General features: G+C 28.8%; 2 protein-coding genes across 6 annotated transcripts in view; one reads left to right on the forward strand and one right to left on the reverse strand.

The window, feature by feature from the left end:
* Positions 1-4,833, reverse strand: part of LOC102672998 (Golgi integral membrane protein 4-like) — a 12,216-nt gene extending 7,383 nt beyond the window's left edge. For 4 of the 5 annotated variants that reach the window (XM_006623160.2, XM_006623159.2, XM_031514001.1 and 1 more), the window contains exon 1: positions 4,519-4,833. The gene's annotated coding sequence lies outside the window, so the exon portion shown is untranslated. Of the gene's footprint in view, positions 1-3,686; positions 3,826-4,518 lie in introns of those variants that run through there. The other variant, XM_006623157.2, reaches the window with a different exon arrangement.
* Positions 4,834-6,331: 1,498 nt separating this feature from the next.
* LOC102673877 overlaps positions 6,332-11,366 on the forward strand; it is a 79,079-nt gene continuing 74,044 nt past the window's right edge. The window contains exon 1 of the mRNA XM_031514002.1: positions 6,332-6,763. The gene's annotated coding sequence lies outside the window, so the exon portion shown is untranslated. The remainder of the gene's footprint in view (positions 6,764-11,366) is intronic.

The following is an 11,366-nucleotide window of genomic DNA, read 5'->3' on the forward strand; positions in this document are numbered from 1 at the left end:
TACAATTCAGAATAAATTATTATTAATCTTTCTTGTCGATTGATAAATTTTAATAAACACAGATGGATATTAATTTAAACGTATACGTGTTTGCAAAACAAAAGGTTCATAATCGCGTATGATATGCTTTTGTTTCCTATATCTCAAAGAAACTATATAAAACTGAACGCCAGAGACCAGGAGGATGCACCTAGACCATTTGTCCTCCCCTCCTTTTAATCCCTCTTAATTATATCTCTCGTCCCCTTGTAAAGTTGCAAGATACACAGATATACACATATCGGTGGAAAATCGTAATTACACTCATTTACTCGTTCTATTATTGCTTTATATCACGAATGAAAATAGCGTATAATATGTCATATGTATTATCATTATCTTAAAATTTTTATGTTTTCAATTTATTATGTTGAAGAATGAAAATATTTAACTCATAAAAGGTTAAATCATCGTTATTTTTAATAAGAATCCTTTCATATTAATCATATTAATTGTTTCTTTTTTATTTATAAGAGTAATTGTTATTCTTTATTAATGCGGTGAAAGAAATTCAATGTAAATTGAATTTCGTCTCGAGTTCAACTAGTTTGGAAAGTATTCCTGCGTAAGTTTCACGTCCCTAAGCCTTAGTTATTTTATTCTTAGAAATTAGATACACCATATTACTTGCGGTTAAATGACTACACCATGGATGGATTACAAGGATGAAGGGATAGATCAAGTTTAAGATCGATTCACATGATAAAAAATCTTTAATGTAAAATATCTTAATTTTTTTTTTTTTTTTAAAGGCTACATTTTATATATTGTAAGTTGAATGCATTAATATTCGCGTAAAATATAAATACGTTTGTAAAACTGTAACAAAATTTGAAATCGTTTTATGAAATTAATTAATTATTCCTGTAATAACAGAAAATTTCTTCAATCGAACGTATTATGCAAATTATTATTTATAATATAATTTATTTGTCCAATTAGTTTCATGCTTGTCAATGAATTAAACAAGATAATTATCGATATAGAAGTATTCATTAAGCAATATTGTATTTCGCCATTGTTGCTATTTATTAATCAATTGCACAATGTCTAATGAATTTTAATATATATACAGTATATAAATGTATAATGTTTCAAGAATATGCTTCTTCTCGGAATAAATTATAAAATAATTGGGGCCGTGGAAGGATTCAGATATTCCGGTGAAAGCTAAAAATTGCTATAATAAAATCGGAAGAATTAATTATAAATCGAAAAAATTCTGATTTTTAAATGCTATTCTTTCATTAATCAAAGAATAAATCAAAGACAAAGTAAAGATTAACCTCTTAGAATCTTTTCAATATTTTGGTTATTCATTTAACAATTTTTAAAGGAATCAATATATTTATAATATAATAAAATAGATATATTAAGTAATTTCGAGTTTCTTCAAATTCTTTTAAATGTATATAAAATAAAACCAAAATTACTTAGAAAGAAAAAAAAAATGGAATGCTACACTTTGATATTTTTCCAGAAAAACCTACCTAGAAATTTTATCTAATAATTCCATCACAATCCCACTACAATTTTCGAAAATAACTTATTCGACATCCCGTATATACAATCTACAATTTCAAAACTTGATTTATCGTTCCATTCCATCCCTCATACACATAACCTATACAAAACAAACGGACCAACTTTTGATCGGCTAGTAGTGTATGAGGGTAATGTGAGCAGAGGCAAACGTCTGAAATTGGACACCGGTAATTACGATAGTCTGTTTTTATCGTTGCACTTCGACCGGCTCTGCGTGAACGGAAATTACATCCGTCTCGCATGACATCTATCCAGTAGTTTGTTCGTCCTTGCTGGCCGCGCGAATTATTGAGGATGTGTGGCCTGATATGATACTCTATATACATATGCACGCGTGTATATAAACATATATGGTGAAAATGCAGTAGGGTGTACAGGCTACCTAGCGGCTGAATTCCGAGTTCACTGACACTTTCGAGCACGCGCGGAAGATCCTGTTTCACGTATGTGTATACATGTGCACATATATGTTATCTATGTTTGAAATTATTTTAAAACTATTACAAGTGAAGTTAGAACGTATCTATTAATGATATTTTTTTAGAATCGATACGACGGGATGTAAATAATTTCGATAAATTATAACTCGTTTTTGATTCGAACATGAAAGTGTATTTATTTACGTTTTATTTACCCAATGACATACGTCACATTCATAAACCAGCTGGATCTTTAACCGCGGTTATAAAACATTTACGCGTCACGTAAAAATTATAAATGAAATAATTTTATCGTCGTTTCGATAAAATTCTAGAAGGCTGTTATTGAAACCGGTTTTCAGTGAATGGTACTGCGCGAGAGTGTATACACATCTTTTTCGAACACCTTTCTCGCAACGTTGTAAATTTGACAAATAATTAAGAAACATATGAGTTAATTTATTATATGAAAAAATCGTAAATATATACATATATATATAAAGAAAATTTGAAATAAAATTATAAGAATGTAAATTGTATGTTATTATAATTCTATGTCTAGAAATGTAAAAGATCGATGATCAAATTTTAAAATGATGAAATTTTTAACAAAATACAGTGAGCGTAATTTTATAAATATTGATATTTCAAATAATTTATCTTAGAGAGTCATTCTTAGGAATTTTTTATGAAAGTATTCATTTTTTATTCTATTATGATTTTTTTTTTACCGAATTTATTCGATGTGTTTCGAAAGGCATCGATGGCCGACCGAAGTGAAACTTTGTGTCTAGAAAATGGACGTACATTTGAAATATAAAATCACAAATTCAAGAATTATACAGATAATAATCATTTACTACATATAATCTCAACTTAAACTAATACTCAACTAATAGTCGCGAAGCAATTGAATATATTATGCAAACTAATTTTTTTTATTTTTTTTCAAGATCATTAAAATGCAACAAATCTTATTAAGAATAATTTAGTAATATAATCTACATGTTTGTTCAATTGATACATGATAAGAATTACAATTCAATTATCCAGAGAAATATTTTGAAAATTTTTTATGAATGAGATAAAAAAATGTATATTTTGTTTTACAATGCATAATTTAAATTTCTAAAGATGCATATTTCGAATTTTATTCCCATAAAACTCACCAAGTTTCATTTCGATTAATTACCAATATGAAGCTGCAATACGAAGTACTTATAATTATGAATATGTATATTTATGAATTGTAATTAATAAATTTTTATTAAAAAACCAAATTATACAAAATTTCCTTTGAATTATTCATTGTAAGAATGTTTTTTACACTCACTGTACAGTTGAAAATATATTCAGAGTTTAAATATTATAACAAAATTAATATTTTATTAGACTCTATAGAAAATGGCTTTCGTAATTCTGTAACACTTTCCAATACGGAAAAAAGATATAGATATATATCGTAATATTACACAAATTTAATGAATTAATTTCCCGATTTTTTTTTTAATTTATAGATACACTTTCATATAATTTTTATTAATTAAGAAATTAGAATTATTTATTCAAAAAAAATCAATCAACCGTAATTTTCGAGATCAAAATTCAAGTATTTATACTATATATATATATTTATTAATCTTGCAATTTATTGCATTTAAATACATCTTTAATTTTACTGACCAGCTGCAGATTGCTCCGCGTTTATTTATCCTCCTATATGTATATTTATATATGTTGAATCTTCATTACTTATGCACTAAATAAAAGTATGTCAACTTCACAAACCACAAAATTCGAATTAAATTATTATACTAGATTATTGTACACATTATGATAATGGAATTTATATGAATGATTTAAATAAAAAATTTTATTACATGATTTTTAACACTGTTTAAAAGTTCATCCCATAATTAATTGTAATGTAAAAAAGAAAAAAAAATCTTACGAACAACACAGTATATAAATTTACTTTTTGAATAATATTTTTTTTATCAAATGATATATACAATTGATTGCACACTTTTTTAGCAATAATCTTCTTTATGTACATACATTATACTTGTCACATTGAAAAAATACACTTATTAGAATACACAAATTCTTTTACATTTAAAAGATTAATTACTATATACAATATATATTTTTATACAACGTTTTTCTTAATGCAATACTTATTTATACGCAAAATTTTCCAAATTTCATCATTGAAAAACATACGAATTAATCGTTTTATAATCAAATTCATTAACACGATATGTAGATTGCTATCGATATTTAATTTTGCAAATTGTTTTCTTGTCCACAAATCTTCTTCAAAACTGGTAAATATTTTAATTTATAAACCTGTAATCTTCGTCACAATTTCATATCGTTCTTTTTCACAAGTGGACACTTCACAAAGCATATTCGATTCTCAGAAGCAATCACAATTGACATTAATCCAATTCCAAATTTTCATGCGAAACAACACTATATAGTCGTTAAATTACGCATCGAAATCTGTTCCTACCTCGTGCACGATATGAAAACCGTAATTCTCAGCTTTCCATCATCGTCGCGTCTTCTTAAGCGTTGTCCTGCGAGCAATGGTCAATCACGAATAAAAATCGCTACAACGCGAACCAGACGGTTCACCAGACGTGATCGACAACTGTAAATACGACGTGCTCGTCGATAAACTCTACTGTTCCTCGGCTAAAATCGATGTTACGATCCGAACGAAGTAACACCGACAGGTTAGGACGAAAAACCAAGCTCTCGACAATACAGTTAAACGTTGTGAATCTAGTTCCCCTTCCACGCCGGCGGTAATTGCCACGCCATTAAATCAAATAGCAAACCGACCAATCAGAACTCGCCACTTCGGCGGGTGACCAATGTACGAACTGATCATTGCCAACATATGATCGAAAAATATTCTAATTGCAAAAAGATTTCTAAACTCGCCGGGAGTATTCATTTTATAATGAAAGGAAATTTTTTTATACAATTAAAAATTAAAGAGAATAATCATGGTAAGTTAATTATTTTTTTTGTATATAAAGTAATTACATTTCTTAAATGAAACGACATTGACAAGTTAGGAATAACTCATTAGTGTAATTCGTAATTTAATTTATAAACTAGATTTATCATAAATTTTTTAATCATATAGATTTATATAAGATTTTTTACATTAAAATCTTTACATTAAAATGCTATTTTTCCTTCCACAAATAAAAGCATTAGATGTGAGAGTGACCTTCTTCCTAATACCGGTACTAGATCGTTATACATTTCTCAAAGATGTCACATTTCTCTAGTTTGTCCCACTTAATATTATAATAATTAAAATATTTCATTTAATTATATTAGCTGAAAATATAATAAAATTTAATGTTTTATTCAATTAAAAAAAAACATAAGTATAAATATAATAAAATAATAATTATTTAAAGTATTTTATAAAATTCTTATTAGTTATTGCTTAATTGATATAATATTATTTAATAATTATTTTAAAATAATAGTTGACAAAAAATATTAATTAAAAATAATAATAATAACAATAAAATAAAACTTAAAAATAAATAAAATTGATTATTAATATTATTTTATCAACAAAAATCTATAGCATAACAATGGAAATATATATTTATTTATATAGAAATATATTTATTTATTTATTTATATCACAATCTGTTAGCATGAAATATTATTAGAATTAATTAAGTTATAAGCTAGTGATTAATAATCATGAAATAATGGAAAAAATAAAAAAAGAGAAATTTTACTGCATTCTCATATAGAAATTGAATTAAATATTTTCATTTAATTATAACATTTATTACATTTAAGAGTCTTATATTGTTTAAATATTTCATTATTAAAATTAATATTATTTACATAAATAAAAATATTTTTCAATAATAATTTTAATAAATGCATATACATTAATTCTATAATGTCTTTTATTCTAATATATATTCTATTCAATAAATATTCAATCTTTATATCATATATAGATTTTACATAATACATAATAGTTTAATAGTTTAATTATAAAATTCACAAAATTTTCTAAACGAAATTTTTGAAATGATAATTTTATTCTAAATAAAAATTTCATATTTTTTAATATTTATAAATTTATTTATTTAATTCCAGAAACAAATTCTGAATTTTTAAAAGAGGACAGTCTCGGAACGCCTTTACTATCGGCATAGAAACTTTCTGTACTGCCACGGGAACAGTTGGCAGCAGTGTCGTCTCGTGGGGCACGGCTCGGCAAGCATCGGTCGTTCAGTCAAGAAACTCGACTGCACCGAATCACTACTAAGCTAGGTTAAATTCATAAGAGCCAGGAGCGCGCTGCTCTTTCTTAACTGTGCTTACATGATAGTGACTTTTCTGCTGAATCTGTGCCGCGATTTCTTCCAAGTGAAAAAATTCGAGTGTCGTAATTATTCGTGACGGATCATTGGTGTTCCTGAGTTCTCGCAGATTAAAGGACGAAACAGGCGGGACAGAGACGGCGAGAATTCATTGGTTTCTTTTTTTCGATTCCATAATTCGAACGCATGGTGCTCCTGGACTCTTTTTTCGGACTTTTATTACAATCCACTGCCAAAATAAGGGCAGCCTGGTGACAGTGATGAGTGTTTCTTTGCTTGTGTTCGTCGAAGCCGTTGTCGAGGCTTACGTGACTGTGACCGTGACTGCTGTGCCGCCGCCACCGCGATGTGCTTCGCAAGCTCGGCCACCAAGGAGATGCTGTAAGTATAATTTTTTGTCTATGAATGTTTCCAAACATCGCTTTTAATTACCCGCGAAATCACGGTGACTTCGTTGATTAGTTCTACATACCCATTACCGATAGTCTCTCCGTGCTTGTTTATGTACCGCAGATGGTACGAAGGTCGGTCCGGAAATGGGTCGAAATCGTGATTTCCTATCACAATCATTTCTTCTTCATGTACTATCTTCTTTTCATATTAAGAATTTGATATAAGGATGAATTAAATTATCCCTTTTTTTTTTCATTTTATTTCTTACAAAGATTCATATTTCATTTGATGTAAATATTTTGAGGCTATCTCACCACTTATATTTTAGCATAAAATATACATTTATAAATAAAATGACTTATATTTCCATCGCGAGAAATCCTCGTTATTGATTCGAAGGAATATCTAGCAGTAAGAATTTATTCGCGGGTGAACGAAAGTCGGTAGCGTAACGAGACCGTTGCTCTTCGCTCGATAATGTACAATTGCAAATGTGGATATTTTTCACCGTAAGTACCCATCTCTTCATGTGTACCCGGCTTGTATTTTTTTCCCTCATTCGCAAAAGATAACGAATGCGTTTAAGCGGGGCAGTTTTTTCGACGTGGTCGCTGCGCAATAAAGACAGCTCAAGGCAACGCTAACATGGTGGCTGTTGCCGACGGAAACGTTGAAAGTCCGACGAAAAGGGTTTCCGATCGTTCGACCGATGCATTTCCTATTTCCGTCCGTCTTCCGACCGTCCTCTCTCGAAGCCATAGATTTCTCGACGTGTCACGCTCGCTCGTGAGATCGCTACGTGTGTGTGTGTGTGTGTGTGTGTGTGTGTGTGTGTGTGTGTGTGTGTGTGTGTGTGTGTGTGTGTGTGTGTGTGTGTGTGTGTGTGTGTGTGTATGTTTGTGTGTATGTATGTATACATGTACATAATACGTGTACATTTCCACAGCGGAGCCACCTCTCCGCTTTAGTCGCTCGTTGAAAATGAAAACCATGTATGTGTGTACTCGGACCGCCTTGAAATTGGTAATATGAACATTTCATCGGGAACAGTTCCGATTTCGAAATTCGAGCTCTCACGGAAGCCCGGTCTCTCACCATTGAAACGGATTCCAGTCTCATGGTGCATGGAAATGCAATTAGTCACGCGTGAAATTATTACGATTCTTCCGCTCATGATCGTAAAAGCGATCAAATTATGATAATCTGTGTCCGTGATAACATCCATTATGACGGGCATCAAGGAAAATGAATATTGAAACGTCAGGAAATTCCGTAACTTTAGTCACTTGATATACGGTACATATACGTATATACAGTACAATCGTGCAACTGACTCGAGTAGTAATCGGTTTCGAATATTATTTCATTTCTCGTTGAAAATAGTTTCGTTTGACGTGATAATTTTCAATTTTGGATTTTACGTATGGAAATTTAGAATACTGTTAGAGCATTCCAGCGAAATTTAATTGCATGGGTATTGTATTGATCAGCTTAGTGATGTGAAGTCGTGCGATTTTTTTGAAAAGTGCTCGAATTGGCGTCAATGCACGCGGCTTTGCCTATCTATGAAAATTGATAGCCACTTATATAACACGGTATGCAGAATCATGAGAGAATCCAGAAGCGATTAGACGCCATTTTTCATGGCGTCCTTAATTCATTAAGCAAATAAGGAGTAACGGTTGTCCGTGCGACTGTGTCGCGTCAGTGACGTATACCGTTCCGAGCAACAGATTTTCGATTCGTTGTTTTCCTTCAAAACATCATACATCTTCTACGTTATCATGTTTTTTTGTTACTTATTTTTTTTCTTCTTAACGTTTAAGTTGGTAAACTCATCAATAAATTTCAGATTAAAATTTACAGATTTCAGATTTTACATTTTTTCAAAGATACAGATGAATCAGAGTTGACTTTTAATTTTAATTATTAAATATCGATGAATTTGTAAAAAAATTTACTATTTTTAATATTTTATAGTAATATTTTTTAGTACTATATAAGACAAATAATATTCTTTTTTTTTATTATTCTTAATTTTTTCAATATTTTAAATTTTCAAAAATTTAGAATAACTTAATATATATATTTCATGTTCCAATTATTTTTAATTAAATATTAAAATTAAATATTAATATTTTCTTTAAATAATTAATATGATCAAAATAACATAAACAAAAGTGAAATTTTATCTGTGTGCTAATGAATTTAAGAATAATATAGAACATTAAAAACCATCTTTATATTATTTCTGCATACAATAATAAATATAGTTAGATAAATTTTATCTACTTAGTATAATTGTATAGATTGTATAAATTAGTATAATTGTAATGATTCTATAATATATTGATTTTTTCAATCTTTTCAAAATTTAAAAAAAAAATGCAACATTAAAAAAATATATATGTTTTTTTTATTTATATGTATATAGATAATCTACCAAGAAAAATTGAATTTTCTCTCCATCAGATCGTTCAATTTTTACCCACATACGAATTCCCATCGTTTATTTAAATTTATAGGATCGGGAATATTTATTGGACCGTTGAAGGTGCTCGAAGGCGAGACATTTCGCCTGAAATCGACGTCGTTCATAAATTTCCTCCCCTTTTGCCCTTTCTACCATCCCTTCTTGGACTGATATTAGAAATCGATTCTACGTTTGTCATGTTTCGACTACATGTTATTTATCTCATAACGCAAAGATTGCAAAAAAAAAAAAAAAAAAGATATTTCATCCATTTTTGTGTGATGGAAGAAAAGAGAAGAAAAAAGAAAGCGGGAAAAGAGAAAATGTTGACTCGTTGCAATTCCAGTTTCTACGAGTTGCTGCAAGTCATGAAAAGTAAACTTATCACTTTGTTGCGTTAATGATTGCTATGTGCGTAAGAATATGCAAATAACGCTGTTTCTCGATTATTAGAAATGCAATATGGTTATATTCTTATCTATCTGAAATATCGTGATTAAAATTAAAATTCAATAAAATCAATATACAAGTTCGTTTTATCTCATAAGAAATACAAATTTTTTATATGAATATTCAAAATAAATTTTATACTTTGCAACGTTGGCAAACAAGTCCTTGAAACTTGAATATTGAGTGAAAATAGTAGAATGTTAAATATTAATATATGAATAAAATTGGTAAAATTGATAATATTAATAAAAATAGATTCGGAAATTGAAAATGATTATAATAATTATATAATGGTTATGAATATATAAAATTTAATAAAATCATTTTAATAAAAATAGTAGGATTATTTAAATTGATATATCTATAATATAATATCTATATAGATATAATTATAAAAATTATAGATATAATAATAAATATAATATAAGAATATTTGATTAGAAATTTTAAATTTATATTTGAATAGGATTTTAGGAATTAGGAATTTAATAAAAAATAATCTTTTAATTACAAATACCATAATTATTTTAGCAAAAATAAGATAATTTTAAATATTTTTTTTAGCAAATTAAATTTCATAATATTATTAAAAAACAAAGTTCTTGAAATATAAGATAGTAACGAAGCCAGTAATTATTTTGATAAGTATAATAGTATATTAAAATGGAAATATAGAAAAAGAAAATAATTTTAATTTTATAAATAAAGCTGACTAGTGAATGTTTTAAAATAAAAGTTTGAGCTAATTTTTCTCTTTCACCTCTAATCCAGTCTCACCATTATTCTCTCTTTTATCACTCCTTTTTTTTCCATTTATGTGCTGCCATTCTTGTTTTTCTACCTTCTTTATCACACTTTTTTCATTCTCTTTTTTTTATCATCATCTCCTTTATCTCTTTTTTTTATTTTGTCTTTTATTTTTATCCTTTGTCATATTTCTCTTTTACGCCATCTGTATCATCCTCTACTTTCGCGCCATCTGTACAGCCTTCTCTTTCATTCCTCTCTTTTTCATCGTCTTCCTCACCCTTTGATTTCTTCTCAATGCTCACGCGTCCTTTTTTCCATTCTTCTCTTCACATTTTTCTTCTTTCTATTGTCTTCTCTGCATTCGACATTTTATTCTTTCTACCTTCTCCTTTAAATTTTTCATCTTCCTTTCATATTTTCCCCTTTCTTCATTTTTATATTATTTTCCTTATTATTCTCTTAACTTTCTCCTCGTATCGTATTGTTCACTTTTTTTTTCCTTTACATTGAAATTCGCAAAGATAAGAAGAAGTCGATGATCACGGAAGGTCGAGAATAAAAGTCGAGGGGACCAGTGTAAACGATGGCTGAACGAAAGGCGGATTCGTCGTTGATTTCCGTGCGGGTTTCTCGCGCGTGGAAAAAGTGGGTTGAGCGCCACTCGGCCTGCAGGACCGCCTAGTTTTTGTCAGAATCGATTTGTCGAGGAGGCGTACACGGATCGCGGACATTGAGACGCTTCCGAGTCGTCTTCCCTCGTATAATCTACTGTTATCAGGTATAGTGTTATCACCTTGTTCAGATTCTTTGAAAATAAATAGGTATCATAGTTGTTGCAGTTAAAAATATTGATTCGAGTTTATTTTTATTTTAATATACGATAATTACGTAAAAAAAAAAAAAAAAAAAAAAAAAAAA

Source organism: Apis dorsata, unplaced genomic scaffold (assembly GCF_000469605.1).
Source record: "Apis dorsata unplaced genomic scaffold, Apis dorsata 1.3 scaffold_820, whole genome shotgun sequence".
Classification (NCBI taxonomy): Eukaryota; Metazoa; Arthropoda; class Insecta; order Hymenoptera; family Apidae; genus Apis; species Apis dorsata.